The sequence below is a fragment of the Ptychodera flava genome, chromosome 5 (genome assembly GCF_041260155.1).
Source record: "Ptychodera flava strain L36383 chromosome 5, AS_Pfla_20210202, whole genome shotgun sequence".
Taxonomy (NCBI): domain Eukaryota; kingdom Metazoa; phylum Hemichordata; class Enteropneusta; family Ptychoderidae; genus Ptychodera; species Ptychodera flava.
Window position 1 is genome coordinate 12460528 of NC_091932.1, and position 26690 is coordinate 12487217.

At 38.7% G+C, this 26690-nt stretch overlaps 1 protein-coding gene across 5 annotated transcripts in view; it reads right to left on the reverse strand.

Moving 5' to 3' along the window:
- The window catches only part of LOC139133036 (heparan sulfate glucosamine 3-O-sulfotransferase 1-like), a 122212-nt gene that overhangs the window by 44747 nt on the left and 50775 nt on the right, over positions 1–26690 (reverse strand). For 2 of the 5 annotated variants that reach the window (XM_070699426.1, XM_070699428.1), the window contains exon 3: positions 4937–5103. The exons of 1 other annotated variant lie outside the window; for it this stretch is intronic. The gene's annotated coding sequence lies outside the window, so the exon portion shown is untranslated. Of the gene's footprint in view, positions 1–2927; positions 3215–4936; positions 5104–17817; positions 17835–26690 lie in introns of those variants that run through there. 2 more of the 5 variants (XM_070699425.1, XM_070699429.1) reach the window with 2 other exon arrangements.

The following is a 26690-nucleotide window of genomic DNA, read 5'->3' on the forward strand; positions in this document are numbered from 1 at the left end:
CAAACCTACTTCACTCTTGTGAGAGTCACAACCATGCCTTGTTCTCTCATAATGGACACCGTGTAGCTTACACTTCGGGAAGCACGATAATGTCTCGCGCAATTAAGCCATTAAAATTGCCATTATCATCGTCACTGCCGTTCACAAGCTCACAACGGACAGGCAGAGTGTTGTGCCTCACCAGCCAAAAAAAAACATCACTACACCTTCGCTGCCACTGTGCACATTGCTTGAGGGTGCCGGTGCCTTCAGCCATATATTTCCATGCAGAGGTTGACAATAGACACACAAGTAGTCCCGACAGTTCCATTAAAACCTATGGATGGCATCATTTGCATACTAAATTGAACTGACTGTTGACAATTTGACGACAGTCTGGTAGCTCTTCCCAGACTCCTATTGGTTCACCGACAAACTGACACACTCTCAGCTCCCCAAACATCTGTTCCTGGAGTTCTCCATTGTAGAACTAACACGGAAAACATTCTCTCGAGCAGAAAGAAATTGCTAATGAGGAGGCCGACTGTTAATTTTCTACCTTGCGTCACTTTAACGTGATTGCCTCAGCGAGTGTGCGTGAGTTCAGATCCAATTTGCACCAATAAACCATTATACAGATGCACAGGTAGGCAAAGTGGTTATTAGCAAAACCAACATTAGCCCAGAAATACCACGGCTACAAAAGCGCAGATAAGTGTTTCAAAAATGGGTATTCTCATCATCTTAGCAAATCGATGGTGCAACAATACTGAAGAGCAATTTCCCTTCGTGATTTAATAAAAGACGACATTTCTTTGCAGCCTTTAATTCAGTATGCTTAACCAGTAGAACTAGCATTAAATAACGAAGCATTTAATCTGCCTCACAAATTTTAAATCGCTGATCGAGTCTGCATTGACTGCCATCAATTTCGCTTTTTTAGCATGACGCAAGAAAATTAGACGCACGTGAATGGAGGTCTAATGTCATTTCATTAATATAAAGCCCTGACAAGTTCTGAAGATTGTGCAGAGGAGTTTTTCTGATAAATGCATTTGGAGGATAATGGAACACATTTCACAGCTGACTGTAGCAGGAAGTAGACCAGTGATGGATAATACGGCTATTTCGCTGTGGGGTTCTTATCAAGCCATTTTTAAGTAGATCTGGATGTGTTCCTGCTATATTAACACACTAAACGACGGATATACTAACATTCCGAGGCCAGGGGGGAGGTAGCAGGGAGGTGGGGGGTGTGTGCATGCGTCAGATACAGAAAGATCATTGTTCACAGCACCTTGTGGTATCGCTCTTAACTTAATTGCATTTGGGAAGCAAGCCTGCATTCGACAGAGAAAATTTCAAATTTACCATCCATTAGTGCTGTATCAAATTCATTTACACAGACTAATATTATACAAGTGATGATTAATGAGGTAGTCTTATTATCTTTTTTTTCAGAACCAATTTTCAAATACATTTAATGGCTGGGGTGCCTCCAATGTTCAATAACATATATGCAACCAGATTAAATTGGGAATGGCCTTTAAATATTATTATAATAGCCAGCTCTTTTGAGCTCTTTGTTAGCAGCGTGTCACGGCACAATATTAAAACAAAGAAAGGTGGCAAATTTAAGTAGCGAGAAGGTTACACGAGAAACAGGTCACAGCATCCTGTGCAATTAAGGGATGCACATGTAACTGCTTTGAAGAGGATAAGCTGAAGAACACATATCAATCAGCAACATTTAGAAATTACGTTCCTTCTTGGTTTAGAGCCTGTCTTTGTTTGTACTGCATTAGTCTGAGTATTACAGAGGCCGAGCAGAGCTCAGAATGAAAGGTCACGCTTAATGCGGGTCACAGCCCTCCCGAAACATAAGAAGTGTTATTATTTGGAAGATGTGCGGATACTATAAACTGAAAATATACCTCTAATTAGGAGCTGAGCAAATACAGAGTTGGAGTCCTGAAGATTCAAAGTAAACACTGGAGTATATTAGAGTTAATGAAAAACTCCCTGTTAAAACTGTGATTTCTAGCTTTCACCCCCTCATCTTAGTGTAGTAGTCTAACCCATCAATTAGAAACAATACTGGTCTGATCCATCAATTAGAAACAATAGGACTGATTAGAAGACCGATGAAGTAATGGTTTCTATTGTAGTTACTATGGAATTAATATGTTTCAAAATTTTGCCTAATAGAGCAGGCTCTTGACATTTTAATTAAATATCACATATTTGGTTTGTCATTGCTGAGCAAATACATGATGTATATCCTAGTATTTGCTCAGAGTAACTTCTAATGGAAATTCAATATTTGTCATACAATAGGAGTGAAATTGATGTTTGACTTGACAATCTTACGCATTACGACGTGTGTCTATTTATCACGGCAAAACGATGACAGTTTACGAACACAGAAATCTTGGGCAGGCTTCAATGTTGCCCTATTTGTAGCTTTTTAATGATTAAACACGGCCACATTTTGAAGCTCTTCAAGTGAAAGATGCATATTTCTTGTATTTTTGTGCTCAATAGAAATTTACTGCGCTGTTTAACTATCCTCAGCAAGACTCTCATTCTGATTAATTCTAGATATGTCCTCTGGTAATATTCTTAAAAAGTTCTGAGAGATAAACTCATTCTCCTGTACAAACACAAGGAGGATTTGTAGGCATGATCACTGCATCACCATGACTAAAACCAACCAAATGGTAGATGCCAAACATCACGTGTTTCTCAGAGTGTCGGTTGCTGCTTGCTAAGGGAAGGCTGACCTTCAACGTGTCTGCTTTCACCATTGGTACATTTATTCAAGGTTTTTGGCTGAGAACAAACAGTGTTACCAAATATTGATGAGTATACTTGCGAATGTTGCGCCAGTATTTTCACAATGTGGTAAAAAAAGTGGCCCTGTAGATAAGAAACACTAACAACCTTACCGCATGACACACGCTTACATGGTATCTTCAATGTACGAAAGCCAAAGCACTAGACATCACCCGCCACAGCTTGGCTATATTGCCGCATGAACCGGTTCACTTGTACTTGAGTCTTGCTATTAATGAGCTTCTAATGGTGTCTCACCTATTTAACTTGTTTAGTCCGGAAGCACAATGCACATGGCTGACCACTTTCAGACTGTTATGCAACACACCCAGGCCATGCACTGGGAACAGTGTGAAACACGAAAAAAGTCCATCCTTGATTGGAACATCTGGCCTCACACTAACTGTCCTGCCTGGCTCCCTAATGAGGCCAATGAACTCTGGTTGCCATGGAAAGCATCACAAATTTGTTCAGGGAATTATGGGTAGACCTCCCATTGTAGTCTGTCTGAAGCTGAGTTCTCCTTTTGTTCTTCTTTGATATTTAATGTGTACCTGACTACATAATAAGACTGGAGAGTCCCTCTCTCTCTCTCTCTCTCTCTCTCTCTCTCTCTCTCTCTCTCTCCCATTAGCACACATACGTACAACCACACACCCATTCAAGAGCTGAAGTACGGTATGTGATCTCGAAATTACATCACCCACACCTACATCTCCCTCTTTGTGGCAGTACCATACTCACACCTGCCAACTGAATGAGGAAAAACACCAAACACACCAATATTGACATCCTATGTACACAACTACAAGAAAGGCGAGAGAGAAAAATTATGATTTTAAAGACGTTACAGTTCACAAACTCTGGCAATCACGTCAATATCACGATACCAATCAGTGGCGTGATTTCAGGATTACAGGGAGCATGACAGATGGGCCAGAGTGAATGAGATTGAAATTGACCATGACGTAACAGACACATGTCTGTCACATAGAGTTACAACAGCCTTTTGTGTCTGGTTTGAAGGTTCTTAACCCTTAGAGTACAGCAATTTTCCCCCAAATCTCAGGGCAACATTTCACTGATTTTTATAAATTTTTCCATGATTTTGGACCAAATGCACATAAATTTTCATGTGCTACACCTTTTGACCAAAATTTTGGGAAAAGGTCAGAAAAAAAATGTCTAGATATGAAACAAATTGTTGGAATTAATATTGTATAAAGGCAACAACAATTGCCAGACTTTGGCACTCAAAGGGTTAGAGTGTATACTGGGCACTGCACACACAACCAAAAACATTAGAATCAAAGTCAACAACATCTTTAGAACTGTTCAGAAAAAAAGTCAAAACGCCATTGTTGATCTGGGTAAACAGTCTGGACTGAATAAACCAGTGAAAGAAGACAAGCCGGGCAACACATTTCCCATGGGCCACTTGATTTGTATGCTGGAGCACGGATTTGGAGAAAGACAAGAGATATGAGTACGTTGCTGTGATCCATGGCCCGACGAATACCTCGCGTGTGTTGTGTTGAGGAATGGAACACAGCTACGGATCATAGCAAACGGGTGTGCTGCTTGGGTGTGCTACGTCCAGTGTTGAATTTATGTACATGTAGGCAACACAGGGCTATACATACATCACGACAGTATACATTTGACAATATACATTCAACATATACCGCTATACATTCACCTTCACTTTTCTTGCTCTACAAAGAACTTCTTTAGTCTGCAGACTACAATTCAACTCAGAGGGCACAAGAGTATAACAGTATGTCTATGTAAGCGTCAATGTTTTTGTTACGTGGAACACAGGTTCACAGTCTGATGGGAAAGTACAGTAACAATTCAACTGATTCTGTTCCCTAATTTGATTGCTTTGGTATACAACACTCCGTTGAAATGACTGGGCTACCCCAGTGAAATTTTTGGACCTACCGCCCAGGACAAATAAACTGTCCAATGCTTGCACGAATAGTCGTAAATACACATGAATGTATGTGAATGTACGAGAGGCTGTTTAACAAACTAAACAGCCCAAGCTTGTTCTGTGCCGTCACAAGGGGAACGGTAGCTACTTGAAGAAAAATGATGAGTAAATAGAAGCAATTCTGACCTTATAACCCAAAGCAGCTTCTGGGATGTACAGTGTCAATGACCCGATGACTCCTAAAGAGCTGCTCTATAATAACAGTTCTTAGTGTGGACAGACACACGTGTACACGTCTGATATTGCTGCTACCCACCAGTGGATCTCACCAACAGCTCATTCAGCCCTGTAGCCTGGAATGTAGAAATTTTAAACAATGTTAGAAATGTCACGCTGGCCTACCTCGCCAGTATGTCCTGTAAAAGGAGACTCATTAGTGATTCATGAATGCGTGTTTTTAGTTTTCAAAATAGCACGCGATTTGTCAGTGTCTTTTGTTGACGAGCTAAGAGAAGGCATGTGCTATGTAGTTTTGTTTTTGTGGAGAGCTACCAAAATAAACTCTTCCGTGATTTCGAACAAAAACCAGTTTCCTGTAGATACAGGTCATGTCATATCAACAGGTGTTTTGCAAAATTACGTTTACTTCCAACATTTCTGTTGTGTGTGTTATCAAGTACACAAATACATAACATTTTTAGTAAATGTACTGTCAGAAGTTGTAATTTCGGCTGACTTCCCTTCCATCATTTCAGAAATGCTGCGATGGATTTTTTCCAGTTGTATCAGCTGCAGCATAGAGCATTGCAGACTCCATTTGTTTACTGAACTCTATCAAAGCAAAGACAACACTGAATTCAGACAAGACTGAAGAATGCTGGGGGCCTTAGCCAAGCCATATTACAAATCTACTCTAACCTATAGGGTATGTTTCTGAAAGGCATCCCCAGACAAGCAGTAAAGAGGCTTGGCTCACACCACTCATAAGTACCTACTCAGATCTATTTGATGTACTGTATCATTGACACAATAGTGATATCAGTGACTCAAATTTTTAAACATTACATTTTTTAGTAGTGAGCTGAGACAGTAAACTTCAAAAACATTTCAAAATTAACTCAATAAATTCACAAATTTTACAAATTCAGAGTCAACACTGTTCACAAAGTGAACTGAAATTCATTTGCCACCAATGATAGGACAAAATAAATATAATGATTTTACAAACTGAATATCAGCGATGATACAAGGGACAAGAAAATATGTAATGCTGGAGATCCTATCAAAAGTTTCAACTCCTGCCACACTGGTCTCATACTCTCCCCTCTAACTCCAGAAGACTCGGAGCTATAATTGGAGGGATGATATCCCCCAATACACTCCCTCAGACAATCAGCTCCCTTATGTGATTAAGTGTAGTCCATATTAGCTTGACTTTTCACTAATAAACACTCTATTCACGTGCACTTAACTGTATTGATGGCGTGGAAACAATATCCCATCCATCTTATTTGCCCTGGCTGATCTCACCCTGGATATTACAATGGTTTGTCTCTAATTACAAACTTTTGCACAGACGGCTGACTTTTATTGACATCCAGTGACTAATGGGAATATATTCCTTTCGTCATTGTCCTCTTTCAATACAGCAATGTCTATTTAATCATCTGTAGAATGGAAATTTCATTTTTATGATAATTTTTCCTCATCAGTAGACATCTTTGCTCTATTAAAAATTTGAGTTAATTACATCATGCTCATGATGAAAAAATGTACATTTATCCAAAAGTTGCCAATGACGATATTTCTACGTGGAAATACGTGACCATCATATTTGATATTTATCAGGATTATACTCTTAACTGACTTTTTCTCTGTAGTTGCATTCATCAATTCCTTTTGAGAGAATTGAGTTTACAGACAAAGCTTGTAAAGTAACCCTTTTCCTGCCAGACAGTATCACTACCCCATCTGCCAAGTCAGTAAAATGCAATATCAAACAAAATTCACATGTATTTTCACTCACTTGGTTTGGTCTCTGGTATAGCAGCAGTAGTCCGTAAAAATCATATTTATAAGAATCTGTTTTCATGGGCCTTCAAATGTTCAAATTTTTGTTAACACTTTGAGCCCCAAAGTTAATTTTTGTTGCATTTATAAAATTTACTCCAATCAAATTTTTTCAGATTTTTGCCAAAACTTTTATGAAAACTGTACCCAATGAAATGTGATGTCCGTTTGATCCAAAATTATCAAAAAAATTACAGAAAAATTCACAAAAATTGGTAAAATGTAGCACTAACATTTTGGTGGGAAAAATTACAGCACTCAAAGGGTAAAAAGAACCGTGCAGGACACGTTTTGACCAACTTGATCTGATGGTGAAATACATCTATGAAGGCAAAGTTGAAACAAAAGTACATATTTGACAATTTTGCACAGGCAGTATTCTGTACAAATATTATAGTCAAGCTGTTCAAATCTGTGGTTTAATAAAATTACTAAGTCAATGATTTAAGTGCTTGTCTCAAGAAGCTATTTGTCCAGTTTAATGTTCAGAGAAGACATTCAAATAATTAATTTTGGCTGTTGAGATCTATCGTAATAATCGGTCTGACATCGATATTGAGTGTGCTATAGGAGATTCATTTCCTGGTTGGAAACTTATGCCTATCATGGCTATTTCATTGCTTTCATCTGCGTGACGTGGTTTTTTAGGTCACACAGGCTCACTGCAAGGAAACAGAATTTCCCCAAGCTGAACTGAATCATATGCGTATAGCATGCAAAACAGTGAAATCCAGCCCTATACTACTCCCACCACCATACTGAAGTAACCCATTTGTGTTCATATTTTAGAAAAGCCAAAAAAAGTCACGACCTTTACAAAGGAAAATTGGGTGACAGGGTTAAGATAATACAGAGACCAAATTTATAAATATCAGTTTGTGGACAGGTAGTCATGCTATTTTCCAATGACACATAAATATCAGCATACACATTCCGTATGTTGTTTTATATTGATGAAAGAGGCTGTTCTTTACAGAAATACTTGCCTCAGTTCAACAGATATATCTGGAACCTCTTTGCCTGTCAATGACAAATATAATTCTTTTCCACTGCCCTTATTTTCATAGAGATGTAAATTCATGCGGGATACCTTTCCTTGACATGATTGAATGCATGCATTCTGAAGGTACAGGAGGTTCCGTGTTGTTTATGTGGAAATGAAAATCAATTTATCAACATGACGAATAGCCCCATAGAAACTGAAGTTCCGATACAGATTCATATATAGAATATTTTATTCAGAAACATGAGACATTTGCTGAAAAACATGCACGATTCAACCTGGAATTTCCATTTTGCACAGGTTTTCTTCTCCTTTCATGTAAAGGTGTGCCTACAGATAGGAAAACAGGTCAAGCGAAAATTCCCTGATAATAAAAAGTACAAATAGTGTACTCTATGCCATTGCTAAATGCTAAATTGTCACGACACATGGATTTTCTGAATGCCGTGATACTGAGGAACTGCGCGATGAATATTTGTGAAAAAATCATGCATCAACTTCACATACAATCTGCATGGCCCTGAGTGAAGATTTGCTTGCTTGATAAGAACTGCTTGTAGAAGTTTGCAATTGTTTTGCAGCCTCTGAGGAAATTTTCAGTAAAAAAAATTTCAGTCAAAAAAAAGAACTTATCTGTGTAGGCGGATGTTTTATATTTTGATATTTTTAAAAACATTTCTGCTGGGGACAAAATCATGAAGTAGTGTGCATTAACTGGTCATAATTTCACAGCATTAGGAACTGTACGTGGGGGGTTTTAAAATGTTGCGGTAACATTTTAGAGAAATACACAATTCAGTGTTGACTAGCTATCTTTCTTTCAAGTATCACAGCAAAATGTATTGTATGTGACATCAATGAGAGCGATGCAACAATACACGGTTTATTCCGCTCGAGTCTCTTCTGGGAAAGGCTTGATACAAATGCGTATATAATTTGACAAAAGATGTCATTTATAAGATGGCTGGCGCGACGCAATCAATGAATTCCACACGTCCCAGGTGAATTGTGGAGAGCCCTCCAAAGTAACAATCCAGAGAGCATTTTTCTTTGAAGGAGTGATTTCCCTGACGCAGTGTCCACTACTTGTCGGCTGTTTACCACCGCTTCAAGCGACACATTACCGTGTTCTCCTCCTCGGCTCAATGGGGGAGGCTTCACTACCGCCCCGGGTGCCGGCCGTTGTCGCAAGAACAGACAATATTGCGGACAATGCGAGGTGTTAGGAGAAGACTAAACACTTCGGGGTTTCACACTGGGAGGCTCGACTCTTGGAAGAAATCCATCGCTTTGCAGGTGTGCCAAACAGGTACTCGTCGATCTACTTCTTACCTCAGACAAGCCGAACCCAGAAGACACAAACACAACATTTAGGAGCTATACACAGAGGGGAAATTCACCCATTATGTGTAACACTTTACTCATTCACACGTTTACTCATGCAATTACCAAAGACACCTTTCCTGGGATGCCATTTAATCGTTCTGCTATTAAACTCTGTCTGAACATTTTACAAATCACATTGCAAATCGAAAATTCCGAGGAATTAATCGAAACATGGCAGGGATGGGCATAAAGCACTGCTTTGATTAATTCAATTACATTTTACTCGTGAGACATATAAAAATATCATGTTTCGTTTAACTTTTTATGTGAACTATATATTTGATCTTTTTCTTTGCTATTTTCTAAAATTTCTAGTCAAAGGCACTCGTAAATGAAATTTCATGAATAAAAGTCATCACCAAATACAGGCATGGAATATTTCTCACATGAGGCTTATACAGCGCAGTAAAACTATTTTAGAAGTTTGATTTTTATTGCATCTTAAAACACTACTCTAAAACATGGAAAATACGTCAATGGTGATAAGCTTTAATTTTATTTGGCAGGAAATTTCAACAGAACAGAGTCTAGTGTGTTGGAAATTTAGAGGAAGTATTAACTGATTGATTTTTGATTTCACAAAATAGAAGTGAAGATTGTACCACCATAAACTGCAATTGATCAAGTAGCTTGCTAAAAAAACTCAAGTATTACGGTTAAAAATGTCTTTACTGGCTCACTGTGGTAAGATTTTACAACACTAAAATCTGTGTGAAGACAGTAATTTCAAAGTACCGATATATCATCTAACAATTTTTTTTGCCTTGCCTTCAGAACTTTCCTAAATGTCAGTTCAACCAGAAGCTTAGAGAGGAAAGCTTCTGAAAAGTACAATACTATTTACCTTTGTCCAATCATACGTCAGAAGTTTGCATAAATGTCATGGAAACGCCCAATCAGAAGCACTGACCGAACACATGGCTGATGACACTGCCAGAAATTAGCAAAAAAGTCATAACGATGCCCAATCAGATACCTTGCCTAAAGCGAGTCCGACGATAGTGACAGAAATTTACATAAAATGCCTTGACAACGCCCAATCAGGTGCAGCGCGCAAAATCAGTTGGATGACGGTGCCCTCCTAGACATTATAGATCAACCTGATCTCTTTGATAGAACATCTTGATGCCTGATTGTTGCCAGGAGTTTGTTTCCCTGCCTGATTTCAAAAGATACCAATCGCCGATAGTTATTTCAAAATTACAGTGGCTACGGCAAAATCTGCATCCCGAGGCGACACTCATATGAAGCACAACTCACTCACATCAGCTATCGTACAATCCAAGCTGAAGTGAGGGTTACAGAAGCACATGGTATTTTTAGAATTGGATATCAACTCGGTGGCTTGTTCCCGAGATTGTAATTTTCAATTATTCTGCTATCTCTTTCAAGGAAATGGCCACGCGGAGAGGTGGCCTTGTTCCAAATGTAATCCACCAGCAAAACTGCAGGTAATACAACATGGATTTCCTGTTTGAGAATACTACAGATCTACCACGTAACTCACTCTTTCCTGCCTAAAAGCTCAAAGGTTATGCGTAAATAAAATTGTGAGGAAATTATTGAGAAGAACCGTACAACTGCATTTAAAAATAACCTTCAATGAATTCAAAGGTATTTCTAGCAGAGCGGGATGTTTTTTTAATCAATAACAGAACAGCTAGGTTTGCCCCAGTATTTCCTATACATGTACATCATCGCAAGTTTTCCATCGCTGTCACGGTGCAGCCCTGTATCTTGATGCGCACGTACTACCCTGGGAACGGCACGCAGTAAAGTGTAAACTGATAGATACAGCATACCAGGAAATGCCAGTACATCAGGGAAAAACCCCTGTTTGTTCCAGCCTTTGGTTGTATTTCCTTGGACCAAGAGAGAGATATGATATTCACTTGAAAGGAAAAGATCTTATGATCCCAATATCTCTGTGTCTCTTCAACACGGAAAAATGCGTCTGTCGTCCAGTAAAACTGGTTAACAAATTCATAGACACACATGCACAGAAATTCTTAAAATAAATTGGCCATAAATTGAATTTAATCCTGTTTATCAATTTGGGTAATTTATTGTCCTGAACAACTGCTAATTATCTCTTCCCCAAGAGGTTACAATTTTAGCTTGCAGACAGAATTTTAATGACTGACTGTGGCTCCCAGTATGGTCTCATGACATAAACTCTCTCTAAAGCTTCATTTAGTCTGATGTCCACGTTCAGTGCATAAATTATCATAAAATAATTGTTTGAAATATGAAAAACAATTTTATTTGTTCTCAACTTCAACTTGGGATATTTTTGAAAGCTTTCGTTCATGTGAGAGGGCTTAACAGGCTAATCCTGAATACATGAACATGATCCACTGGCCCTCATGAAAGACAACTGAAACAGCTGAATGTCTAACCCTTTCACTATCATGGTTTTGCCAAAATCCATTATTATCAATGAAGATTGTGGACCTGTATACTAGGAAATGGGGGTGGGCTGGGGTGGGGAGAAAAGGTTAAGGTGAGATACAATTTACAGCATTATGACATGAAATCCCAGTGAAATACAGTGTTCACAATAATTGACTGTCTGTTTATTGCAAGCAAAAAACAATGATAAATCCTGGCCAATGAACACCGATTGCCCTAAAGATGTATCCAGTATCCAAACCTCTTAAAAACATTGAAATTTTGTACCAATTATGTAGATAGATTCGAAATGACTTACAAGATGTGGTTATTACCCTTCAGCAGCTAATTACAGGTACCATTCAATTGAGTCCACAGCTAAACTTTACGACTCAAAATCTCATTTGTCAAAGTCACGAATGCTGAGAAATTTCCAACAATAAAATAAAACACGACTACTAAACACTGCAAGGAAAATTTAATCTCCGGTATTGCAAAGTAAAGACTAAATTTATCTTTATAAGAGTGGACACTTTTATTTTTTTCTCACTGAGATAAATGTTTTTTTTTTTCCCTCTTCTGGCTTGAATTTAACAGTGAATCTAAACACAGTGTTTTATTGACTGTGTAACACTTAATGATCTTGCGGTTTTGCAAAAGTGAATTCTACGCATATACATGTGTAAGTACGTGCTAACTGACACCTTATCGGTCATTTGCCGTCCACGCCACTGATTGGTCCCCGCTGAATATGGCCTTGATTACCGCATGATGACGAGGCCACTTTCACTCGCAAAATACGGCGATAATGAAGGGGGCACAAATGCCCATGAAAGATTCAATTCAAATATTTATTTGGGACAGCTTGCCGGAGCATGCTTGATTAAGTGCGCGAGGACGACATAAGCCACGTCGAATTAATTATTCATGCAAATTTCATGACACCCAATGGACTTCACTGAAGTATCGGTTTATCTTGACTTTATAATACTCATGTAAATACTCTTCATCCCCCAGCGGGATTCATATCAGCCTTCATAATATTACTACATGCATACTATATTTACATTGGTAAAAGCTGATCATTCCCAACTGTCAATGTAATTGTAAGGTAATTGGTTGACAGCAATGCAGAGAACACCTGGTGATGGTCTCAAATGTGTCTGGGCGAAATACTAACGACCAATGAACACATTCCAGAAAGAAGAAATATTCTATCAGTACCTCAGATTGAACGATTCAATGATGTGTGGGCACTCCTGGGCTTTGTGACCTCTGACCCTAGTAACACCCAGGAGTGCTTGAACATGACTACATCTTTAAATCTATCAATCTATTTTTTTGCCCTACTCAGTACAATGAAGGCACAACACTTGTTCATTTGTTTTTTTCACATAGACTTGCAGACACTTTCTATCATTCTGCAGTCACCAAGGACAAACTAACTATTCACACGTAAACAACTTCTAAACCATTAATTCTCATACTGTCTGCTGTCACTGTGTCAGTATTGGTATTATAGCAAAAGAAATTAGTTTCACAGAACGCTTATAAATCTAATGAATCATATGTAGTGTTGAAGGAACAGCTTCAATTTCCAAGCATGGACTACAAGTGCAGTATAATCTTTTTGTCCGATTTAGAGCTATAACATCAAAAACTGTGGGGTCATGGCTAAAGCATGTATTGGAGGAACAATTTTGGACATAGTTCATTTTTTCAACCATTAACACCCATACTCTGGTTTACAGGCCGACACTGTATAGTATGATTCATATATGATTTTGTACATATACAGTACAGATCCTGTCACTTTGCAGATGTACAGAATGGCTCCTACAGAGTGTTTGCCAACAGTACAGATCCTATTCAGTTTACATATGTACTGTGTTTCCTCTGCCACTCTCAAATTCGTAAAATTACTAATTTTTTAGTTTTTTTTGTAGATGATTTACTAATTTTTTTCATTGTTGATTCGTAAATATAAGAATGCAAGGAAGCAGCTAGTTGATTGAGAGCTGAAGGCCCCAAACCTCAAAATAGTTCTGTCTAAGCACATGTTGTACTTAATTTGAATTTGATTGAATGATATTCCGTATTGGAACGGTTAAGTTGACTTATGAATTTCATAATTTACGAAAAGTTTCAATACCCAGTTCTTAAATTTACTAAAAAAATTTCAGAAGCCAGAGGAAACACAGATACAAATATATGTACTGCATGGCTCTTATACAGAGTTTGCCAAATGTGCAGCCAGATCCTATACAGTTTATAACCCCTCACAACACTGTCCCTATATCTTTATTACAAATCCTGTGTACAAATTTGACCCATAGTATGGATCCTTGAAAAACCTTGCCCCTAGAGTGCTTAAATATTCTTAATTATGGTTACAATATTTTTCATAATATATTAAAGATCCATTAGCTGTAACTTTCGTCATTTTTAAAATTTTGTTTGTTCTGTGTATCATCTGCAGTGTCTAGTTTGAATCCCTGAACCATGGAGAAATTCCTAATATTTAGCTCATAAATATACCCTATATGAGTATAATCTGCATTGTTATTGTTTAAATTTTGTATTCAGGTCCGGACTAGAATACATTTATCAACAATAACAATACACAGGCTGTGTTGGAAAGCAGGACACCGGGCATTGGTCATGATGATTAGATTATAGTAAAATTCTGTAGTTGATACATTGAAACAGAGTAGTGAAAAATTAGTCAAAAGTTACAGCTAATGTCCCTTTAATTGAGATTAACCTTCAGCAGAAGCGATGCGTCTTTGTTCAGGCTATCATACAGTTTTCCAGTTCATACAGATGACATAAATGACGGTAAATTACAGCAACTGTCTCCTGTATGACTTCACATCACAATGGCAGTGAGCTGAATTATACTGTGTAAGTTTCATGTTAGCCACGGTGCAAAGTACTGCTTCTATTGTATGCCTACATGGTAAATCGCAGAACACAACATTTTTTTTGGTCCTGTGCATTGACCAAAATATGAAATTGTGCAGCAAAAAATTGCATTTGAGCTATTGTATAAAATTTCACTGTCATGCATTTATGTATGCATGTATGACACCCAAAGACTTCAGATAATAACTGATGATTAGAATAGAAAGCACTTGGAACACGGACAAGAAGGATACGACATCAGATAGAAGAACAGAAAAGAGGCCATTCTCTGCATTGGAAGACAGTGATCGGTGCACAGAGCTGGCATGAATACTGCAACGGAGGTGTTCATACATTTTTCAGAGGATCAAACAAGCCCACATGCATCACTCCTATCTTCACAGTTCCCTGAGAATAATTACCATAATGCACCCTTTCCATTCCCTGACCTTTGACCCCATCTTCCACCCGGTTCCTTTAATGGAATCGTTATGAATTATTGAGACTTTAATTTTCGGCAAATTTTATCAGGAAAAAAATGAGCTAAATTATAAATTGGTGATTGCTGACGGCTGAAAAGTCAGTGGTGATAACCAATTTCATGTGATTTCAGTTCTATAAACTGAATTACCGCTTGTTAATTCTTTCCAAGTTTTCATTACGGTGGGCTATCTTGCTTGACAATTTTTATATTGCCTGGCGTTTAACTGTTGGCAAAACAGCTAGCAAAAGATGAAACTATAAAACCAGATTGGATAGAAAAAGACAGAGGTAGTTTTTTCCTATGATATTGGAGAAAGACTTATAAAATTTTATGTGGGGCACTTCTTCCTATCATAAGACTGTATTCCACACAAAATGCTTTAGACTTTGTGCAGTTTTCACCTCTGGCCAATTTTTACATATTTGCTATTTTCTCCAACATTGCTGGGCATTACTTTGAAGCTGAAGGTCCTAATCTGCTTTTTTTCTTTCCCTGTTTTGGTTTAATTTTTTATGGCACTGCGAGTTAATATTGCCAGTAAACAGTCTGACACAGCTGAACAGCACTGAGTACCATGAACACTTGTCCTTGCTAACCATTCACAGTGAGCACTCCTTTCAATGAACCCTTACACTAATGTTGACATCTGAACAGACCTGTGCATGGTGAATGGTCTTCCTTACAAACTAAACACCCATGGTGAAGTCTGGAAGGACCTGTATTAACGTGAACACTCCTTTTAAAAATAGTCGATCAAGTTCACCCAGGACAGCAAGATTGCTTGCGCCTGAACTGAACTAAGCAATATGCATCCCAGCGTTCTTAATGTGTGTCACTGATTTAAGCCAAACAGACAATAATTTTGCAAACAGGTGGAATTGAAATCACAAACTATTCCTTTCAGAGTAGTTTATTTCCAAATTTGCATGTGAGAATGTCTTGAAGTCAGTATGTATGCTGCCCACTGCACTGACTTGTCCTCTTCAAATAGGACATGTACCAGGACTGCTTTTTTTTACAAAATCTTGAATTCATGAATGGCGGTGATTACAGTCTTCAATTCCACTGTTCATTTCATCACAAAACTCATGCTGCATGCACAGGTGAGATAGTCTCCCACTCTGACAAGAACACATCTTGATGATAGATTACAGACCAGTCTACAACAAGACACTCCCTTTTCACTAACCCACACACCAATGGTGATTACTGGACCAGTGTTGCCACCAGGACGCGCCCTTGCGACAATGTCCCCAAAACGGAACCCGTTGTCCCGCACTCTTGCGTACTGTGGGTCACCTCGGGCGCACTTGTGAGTCGACTGTGATGGGTGTAGTCTACAAGTAATATCTGTTACTGACGATAATCTTTGTTTTGCATAATTATTTTGAGGCTTACACTTATGTATTTTCAGAGCTAGCTATATGATTAAAGGTAATTAAAACACTGAACTTGACATCATAATTTGCTTGACTGTAGTCCGTCTGAGCTCTGATTTGCGGCTGATATGGTATACTGCTTCAATTGCCTGAAATTCAAGCATAGCGACGCGGTCCTGGTAGCTTGAATTTTGTTTAGTGAAACTAATGTGTTATGAAATAATGCAAAATTTGCTTGTTGTCCCCAAAATGTACAAAATGTCCCCAAAATAAATGGTAGTGGGACACAGTGTCCCCTGATCTAAAATTCCTGGCGCAACACAGCTGGACCTGTCAACGGTGAACACTATTTCTCACCAACCACAACCCCACCATCTATATCTGAACAGACCTGTATACAGCTGAAAGTTGCCTCTACATGTTAATTTCTAGTCTCCTCATCACCTTCATTTCATTGAAAAAAATAACTGCATCACAGAACTCCAGTCGAAAAAAGCTTACGGGTGTTGTGATGGGGATTTACCCTTCAAATAAATTGACCACCTCTGTACAGCTTACTTGACGCAGGTCTCAGGTTTGCTAACTCTATGAAGAACAAAAATCCCCTAATCCGCACACCCAATAAGTTACATTTCTTTACAGACTGCAAACCTTACCCTTATTATATTTGCTGCATTCAGAAGCTCAACCGTAATCGAAAAACGCCAGTACATACACAGTATTAATGTGTCTCAATCCAACGCTAATCCCTGAAAACATACACAATTTGCACTGGGATTCCATGTACAGGCAATGCGGTATATGACCTATGTCTCTGAATGGCTGAGGCATAGTGCGCAGAAACTTGGCATTTTGTGGTGAGTTTCCTCAGCTCTGTTTCTGTAATTAACTGCTGATTTCTCAAGACAGGTATCTCAGATAGATTTGCACATCCCACCTACCCAATCCAGGGCACGTTGGAAGGTCCGGAGATGGTCTTGAACTGCATACAGCTCTGTCGGCTGATGCAGATTTCTTCAGACATTGAGTACAGACCTACCCATCTAAACATGACAAGTGAATTTGAATCTGTCGGTTCACATTTACTCAAGAACTCTCAGTCAGTTTTCATATCTCGGCCTCGGCGACGTCTTCGCAGACCTGGGTGAACTGCTGACATCATTGTTATGCGCGTCAGGTTTCTAGCAATCACGCTTTGTTCTGGATCAGTTAAGTAACTCTATACAAACTCGGCAAAGAAAAGCTTTCAGTATTACAAGTCAACCTATTACGGCGCAATGACTTAATTAACAAAGTGGGACAATTTTCCTTCTCTCTGAGTTGTTTTCTGGTTATACATAATCATTACCTTTCAGTTACAAGCATGTTGCATTTTGGCATGAAACCTATCTCTGGATCAGGTTTGGAAATGCGACAAAGGAACAGGGCGAGCAACATGTTACCTAAATACCTTTCTTTTAGCTGCATTATCACTCCACAGCTGGAAAGAAGTGGGTAGGCTCCCTGCGTATTATCCCTCGACAGCTACGACCGTTCATGCAGTTACAGCAGTGGAAGCTTTTAATGAGCTTTGGGAGGTGGCAGCTGGACCAATCAGAGAGCCTGTTTGAATCAACCTCCACTTGTTGATACTCTGCCAGGGCTCAAAAGACCATTGGGTGAATGTGACAGCGCGTAGGTGGGTGAACCGTTTTGACCAAAACATCCAGCGAACATTACATCCCATTCTCGCCCCCAAAATAAATGGATTTCTGAGAGTCGCGTTCACTTGGCTGCGATTGGCAAATATTCATGCTGGATCTGAAAGTATTTATTTTTCACGTCTGAATAAACATGGAAATTGGTACTGCATCTTTGGAAAATCCGAGTTTCATCAATCACTCTCACACGGCATTGCTAACTTCCCCTACTACATTTACCTAGATACGTTTGTCCTCATTTGCATATCTCAAGTGCACATTCACAGATAATAGTTTCTGATTATGTATCTTTCGGCGCTGCATGGTTTCAAATTCATTTCCGTTTTGAGCTCCCATTTCCCCGATGTTTGTCTGTGTTTACTACACTGTTTTGGCAAAGGATTTTGAACAAAGGTAAATAATTTTAGAACGCAGTCATATTACTCTCTCTATTATGACTGCATTGATATACAAAGGGTAACTACTAACTATGACAGGCAAACCCTACGTACCTCCACGGATTATAAGCAATCAATGAGCACTGTTTGTTTCTCGCCATTATCGAGAGCATGTTCAGAAACATTACACATGTATCACACCATTTCTACACTTTTTTGCTCACAAAAAATTTCATCAAACCATTTCTGGTCAGTTTATATTTTGTGTACTATTTCCACATAGAGATCATTTTGCTTCATGATCCAATTCACTAACTCGTGTTTGTTCTCCATGTGAAATGTATGGTCTATCGTTTATTTCTTCCCAGTGTAGTTTATTTCTGTTTTTGCAATAAAGTATACCAGGACACCATGATTGTTTATTATTTACGTCATCTTTGTTTTTGCTTATTCCTACTTGTCCTTAGTCAATCCCTCATGTGTCTGTGGCTTACTTGGCATTTATCTAACTAAATTCCATTCATCCAAGATTTATTTATATTTGCCCCAAGTGCACTTCATGTTTGTATGTTGCTTATTTCAGTTTATGTACAGTTCATTGGTGGTATATTATGTCTTTGTCTACTGGGGGTATTTTCCATTTCTTGACAAGGTTATCCAATCAAGCTATCAGGACAGTTATGTTTGTGTTTTCAAGAGGTTGAATATACACCGAGTGTTAAAAACTGGTGGGTGACAAATTCGTGCCTTGGGATTGTATGTAACATTTGCGAGTCTGACACTGCAGTCACACCGACTGTTCAGAAAGTGTCAATTCTCTGAAACGCAGCAGCTTAGCGAAGCCTTTTGACTGTGAAAAATAAAGCAAGCAATGCCATTCAGTTAGCCGATGATGGATTTTTCATGTCACATGCTGAGAAGACGTACCACTGAGATGTTCCTGGGCTGTATGTGTGCAGGATGGGCATAGCACAAGGTGATATTTCTTAACGGCCGTTTTCCCGTCTGCTATTATGAGATTATAGAAGGCAATTTCAGCACTACCAATGCTACTTCACTTGAAGTCTAAGTCAACTTTCTGCAGTTTTTACAGTAAATAGGGAGTTCTTTGTTGTGGTTGCTTTCTTCACAGCTTGGAAGCACTACCATGCTGTGTGCCTATGGTCAGTAAACTTGTTATCTGTCTTATTGAAAGATCTCACATCATTTCTCGATGATGAACGACACCTTTAACATCCACGTCTCGAACTCATTTTAACTTGTTCGACCAATTTCCCAGTCATAAGGTCAACAATTGTCATTGCTAACAATGGATCAGGGCCAAACCATGGTAGATAAGGGGAGTCAAATGTTCACTCCCATATCCCTCCAGAAAGATTGATCTCTAAGGGTGAACCTCTATGACGGAAGATAATAAGGCTGTACACCAATTTGTTGATGCAAGGATAGAACGAGATTTGTAGTGTGTGTATGTGTGTCAGTGATTTTCAGTCAATTGCCTTACGATGCATCTCTACAGTGAAATTGTAAAAAAAGGATATTCATTGTACTCTGCAGCATGCATTGCTGTTTTCTATTCTTCATACATTATAGGGCCAGTGGTTGTGTCTTTTGATGAACTAATTTTTCACTGTTTTTTATTTTTTTGTCGACCATCATCTCTAATTCTACTCCCTTTTAGTTTTAAAAGCATGTTAAGGTACACAGTATTCAGTTTGTCATCTCATCCTGTACATGTGTAGACTTCATTGTCATTGTTGACAAGTGAATTCTGGTCCGGACTAGAATTTAAATGTAAACAATAACAGAGTTATAATGTACATGTACACATACAGACTCTGTGTGGACAAATAATGGGCGTTTCAACATGTTTTTGGGAGTAGAAAAAGAATTTGTGATTGACATGCAAAACAAAAATTTTTCAACAAATCCTAAAAGGTTACAGCTACTGGCCCCGTAAGCATATACGCCAAACTCTCTTAAACCAATTGCCAGACACGCTTGTTAGACTGTACATCAGAAAGAAACGGAAGTTGTACCAAACCATCTAACAGCAAACAGATTGAAGAGCCAGAGACTATTGACAGCTTCAACCCATACAACTGAACACTGACGACAACTGTGTTTTGTAATCTTATCTGCAACTCTCAGCAATGGAAACTTATCTGAGGGCGGTGTGTTGATGGTTTTGGTATCGACCCTAAATATCTGATATCTTATTAAGACTGAAGACATCACACAGTAGGATTGACAAGCTCTCTTCAAGACTCTGAAAGTAACCAATAAAGCCACCTATACTTTGATATAACAACACTTTCATTCAGTGACACAAGAGTCACACCCTAATCCCTGAAAAAAAGACTTATTGTTACGTATTTTTGATTAGTTTGTTTTGTCAAATAAAATTCCTTGTTCTCAGAAACTCTTCAAATAATGTCAAAATGTCTGATGTTCAGTGAGCCAACATAGCCTGTGTATGTACAGTACAATGTTATTGTTGACTTAATTTTTTTGTAAGGATAAGAATCCATTTGTCAACAAACACATATTGTACACAATATGCATCCTGTTTTAAAGGCTGATACTCAGTATTTCAATATAGTTTCATAAGTACAAGAAATTGAAGTTGTTTTCTGGAAAAAAAATAAATGAAAATGTTGCAAGTTATGGCTAGTGTCCCTTAAAGGGACCTTTCAAGAGATTTTTGTCAAAAAACTTCAGTGGACGTATAATTGTGTCAGCAAATAGCCTTCTACACCATCAGCTTTCAAAGTCTTAACGGAGTATTCCCCTGTTTGTCACCACAGTTCCTGAGCTATAATCCCGGCACTTAAAAACAGGACCACTCAAAAACAGCTCCCCCTGCCTATCTCCCTTGCAGCAACCTTCTTAATCTTGGATAAGCAAGGCATCTGACGCACAGTAATTGGACAACATCCTTGAACGCAGTCCCTCATTACTATAGTTAAACGCTGCAGCCACCTAAAGCCTTTACCGCATGTATGTAGTCTGTCTCCACGCGCATTTAGAGCGCTGCAAATATACACGGCGGACCTAATATTGCTGACTGTAATGATGAAAGTAATGATATGACGCCTTTAAATAAACATAATCCCCATTAACAGCCACTTACATAGCACAAACCTGATGAGTCTATTTCACAATCGGGACTTCCAATCTAGCTTCCAAGCACAGACATGCTTTTCCAATTTAAAGCTTGGTTCCTTCGAGTAGCGAAGACAAGCTCACAATGCTAATATTTTTTTAATGGATAAGGCTACACCACTATTTTGTTTTTTTTCTATGTTTTGTGAGCTAGCTGGTGTTGACCAAAATGATATAGCTTTGAGTATTCAAATCAATAAATTTCGTGTCAAATAAATATGGTTGGGAGAGATATTTTATCTTTTTGAATGGGTATGTTTTTATATTTAACCTGTTCACCCCATTTCTCTGTAAACAGGTCCACATTCACCATTGATAACAATGGATTTGAGGCAAACCATGGTGGCGAAAGGGTTAATGAATGGACTGACCTTGCCCACGCTGAAAGTACAGAATTGTACTTGGTAATTGTTCATCTTACCCAGGCACAATAACTTAACTCTGTCAGACTGCTTGGTTGGTTAGATCAGTTGGTTTTCTGCTTGTTATACTGTTTGGCAGTTTGAGACTTTCACTTTGTTAATGCTAGGTTGGCTGGTTAGTTCAACAGCTATCTGGCTTGTTGGTTGGATTCAAGACTGGTTTGTTATCTCGGTACCTGTCAGTATTAGCTTCCTGGTAGGGTTTTAGCCATCTACCTGTCCAGCTGACTCATTCATTTCCTGTCTGTTACTGAAACACACTTTGTTGTTAGCAGCCTGTGTATCACTAAGTTTAAATTTTGCAGCAAGCTGCCTACCTGTCCATGTAAAAGGTTGGTTGAAGGTAGAATGTGCCTGGGGGACAGATATTCGGACTCTAACATTTTTCCAATACTTTTCCGGTCGACCGCTTGAAGGGGCTTATCTTAGTAAGAAGAAATTCAAACATCCTAGATTTTTGAAACTTGAAAATTTTATTTTAGGGCTAACACGGGCAGCCATTTTGAATTTCAAATATTGATATTGAAATGTTGGGTATTTTGTTTCTCTAGTACCACACTGTGCAAGGTGACCCCTGATTTTTATTCTCAACTTGGTAAGAGACTCAATGGTTGAAAGTTGCTTTGAGGAAAATTTGAGCAAAAGTTTAAGTGTTTTCACTAACTTACCAACCTGTTTGCCTCCCTGCTTCCTGCCTCTTCAGGCGTTCTCATTTCACGGCTCGCTATTCTCTCTGATACCCTCCCCTCTTGCTCCTTACCTCTTGCTCCTTGCCTACGCTGATCTCTCTTCATAACAACCCCATTCTTTCTCATTCACGAGAAAGGTCAGATCTCCAACACAGTCTACCAGAGCTGCGTGCACGCCCCTGGGCCTAGGATGATTAAGATATTTACTGTTTCCACACAGACCACAAAAATGTGCAAGGTGTGTTTATAGCCAATCTCATCATCTACAACTGACGATTGTGTTCCACAATGATCAACATCTATTCCTTTATTTGCTCCACTCATCCGTGTCTACTCTATGGATCCCGGAAAGCCACCATCCATTCTCATTCTTTCTCAGGGGATGTGTCACCTGATCTGCCGCAATTTTGGTCCTGTCCGCACCAAAACAACCAGGTTAATAAAGATAGCAAGGTTTATCATGGACCTTTGTCAGTCTTGTGTGACACCGATTTGAAAGGCACATTCAATACTGACTGAGAAAAGAATCCTTGAGTAAAAGACACAAGATGTTCATTGATGTATTGTGCATGTGAATCTGACACCTCGGTGAATTTCTGTCACATTTCCCATCAAGAACTCCGCGACAGTAAATTTATCACCTTCGACAAACTGTCAGTATTTTCTGTCAACAAGTCATTCTCTATTCCTCTCACAGATCGAAGTGTGAAAACAGTCAAGCCATTCGTATCTCCCGCAAGACCGTTTCAAATATTCGTATCTCCCGCAAGACCGTTTCAAATTTCTCCTCACTTACTTTTTACAGACACAATAAGATGTTTAGGAGCAGAAATACGACAAAACTGCCGGCGAGACGCTCGTCATTTCACAAGATTATGTGTGATTAGGCAGTTTATTTCACTGGGACAAATGTCCTTATAAGATACTAAACATTGGGTGGTCCTCCTTATGAGCCAAAACCTTGAGTGTATGATCATAAAAGAACTTTCCCAGTTTAACAGATGTAATAGCTGTAATATCAGTTGGGGGATATCAGATATTAAGTGCGTCATGGTGTGTCATTATTGCCAAATATAGTACATATAAATTGCCAAATTACCTGCAGTCTTTCCAATAAATGTCAACTTGTTTGGTTAGTTGTACTGCCAACCAGCTGACCCTTGTAAGTTCAATTAGCAGTAACTTTAAATTGTCCACCACTTTTTGTTCTGTCGGTAAAATTAGGTATCTTTTTTCTGCTCAAACGCTGTCGACACTGCCCGCACTGGTGTAATATTTAATGTCAAAGTTGATGACTGAATTTTAGTCCAGACTAGAATTCATTCATCAACAATGAAATTGCACCTTGTACACAATGAATGAATCCATTTGGCAGGCCTAATACTAACATATTATGCCGAAGAGAACCCGAAAGTTGAACTTTTTTCTAGAACAAGAACCATGAAAATATCATGAGCAGTTACGGTTGTGCTCACTCTGCCTTCTTAGAAGTTTTACAAGCCTTCCAGTGTTGTTCATCTATCCACGATAACATGGTTTAGTGAACTTTCACTTCCAAAATTTCAGTAACACTGACAAATTGCATGAATATCTTTGTCTCCATGTTCAAAAGAAATATATAATTGTTCAGTGTAGACTGACGTACAGCATGATATGCTCAGTGCAAATCCATACACACAGATTTAACTAACATACCTAAAATACAAAGACAGGGGAGATGAAAAAACATACCAACACAGTGTTGCTTCTATGTCTGCACTTCTATCACTAGTTCTACAGTTTGAATATTTAAGTAAACTGCCAAATTCTAAAAGTAAATTTGGCATTGAAAATTTGCTGGAGCTGTAACTAAAACTACTGCTGAGAACTTTAAAACTTCTGTAACCGGCAACTTCTTAAAAGTAACTTTCACTGGTAAAAGTTCAGCATAAAAAATCACATCGCTATTCTAACTCTGCCACACCAGCTTTCTTCAGTCTGTTACACTGACTTCACGACAGTAATAGTTCAACACGGACACTCACTGTGCACCTTGACTGATCTCAGTCGCAAATGACGTCCAAAAAACAGCAGTCTCTAAAAACAACCTCTTCTATCTCTCTTTTCGGCTCAATCACACTACCAGAGTTCATTAATCATTGTCTCACATGGCTCCATCTTTCTCTCTCATCTCCTCTCCCAAACAGCTTCTGCATGATTCCTGCAAACTGACCTCCTATCCATCAAGTCTTCCCTTTCCCACGTTCGTCATCCAGGAAGTGCGTCCCTCTATCAGCACATCTATTGGTTTTATCGCAATATTCATCGGGTTGGTTTTATCGCAATATTCATCGGGAGGGCTGTTTTCTCAGAATAAAATCAATCACACAAAATATACTTTGCCATCTAGGGATGGATTCAGCTCTTTTCTTCATGTATTACGCCAGTGCCTGCATGTTCATTGGAGCATGAATTATCACTGCATCACACGCCTCTGGCCATGCGAGATATTATACCAGCCTCAAACATCTCCAGAAATTGTTTCTAGTTCTGAATTTTCCATGATGTGCCTTAAATGAAACTTGGGAGTTGCGGGGCACATGAAGTAAACCAGCGTTAGAATTCCACTTTTTGAAATGAGGCTTTGAAACATGCATGAGTCCGAAAGAAACAAGTGGCGGCATGTACCTCGCGAAAAGCAGCTCGTGCAGGGCATTCGTTCAGAGATGGCAACTGACAATACATCACCATACCTGTGTTGAGAAACCAATTACAAAATGCTTTTTCATTGATAGGGATTCATGATATCCAATTTGCTTGCCATCACTTCATTTCAATGCCACAAAGTAACCTGTATAAGCTACAGCACCAACAGAGCCTCGCATATACCACAATACTAACCTCATCTATACTGTACTGCCACCATCTTCTATTGTGTGGGCTCTCTATACACCTATTGTCATCAATATTTCTTGTGTTAACCCTTTCACCACAATGGATTGACCTCAATTTATTGTTATCAATAAATAGTGATCACGAACATGGGGTAAACAGCTTGATTTGAAAATTATCTCATTGAAAAATATTTCAAACTTATGTCAAAATCTTACTGTACATAAAGCCTGTTGACTTATCAACTGATTAGAATAAATAAATAAATAATTTATTCATTTTATATGGTTGGGATGCACCGTTATATTTCTAGATGGTGTTAAAATTTGATAAATAATATCTGTTTTGGTGATGATATTTTGAAACCAACTCAGGGTGTTTGTTAACAGTGTAGATTGTCAGTATTGATAATGTGCAGCTTTTTTGATAATATATATACCTGGCATATACGTATATTATCAAGCTGACCTGCTCTAATAAGGAATCATATATAGTTTACATCAACAGGTGGCAGGGAACAAAATGCAAAATTGCTAGCTGCAAAAATATCCACCACTTCGAATCTGTGCCATAGTCTCCATGATAAGAAGCACCACATCCAGCATGATAAAACTCAATTACTCTTGGCATAAATCCCCTTTCAGATGCTACGGAAGCATCCGTTTAATACTAACTGCTTCACTTACTCTACGATTATCGGTACATGCGCAGGTAATGAGCTTCCCTGACTTCAGAAACACAGCCTTCACTCTCAAAACGATCTCTCTTTATAAGTTTCTGCCTTTTTCAACACATTTGTCAGCCCACCACTGGAAGTGGCTCAATTCCTCTTTCACTCAGCATCTCCATTACCACAAACTTATCTTAATTTTTGTACAAGTCTCCGAGGGATTGCGTTTTCCAATTTTTTAATAAACCAGCTGAACGTCTCATCTTGTTCCTTAATCTGGCCATACATCTCAATCTATCAATATCGCATCTCCTTCTTTCCAATCGCCCTACTTCGGTGATCTCTGGCCCTCGCTGAGGGGGCCTCCAGCTCTTCACTAGCTCCCCCTTGTGACCTGTCAATTCTGTTGAAAAGCCAAGTTAGGCAACA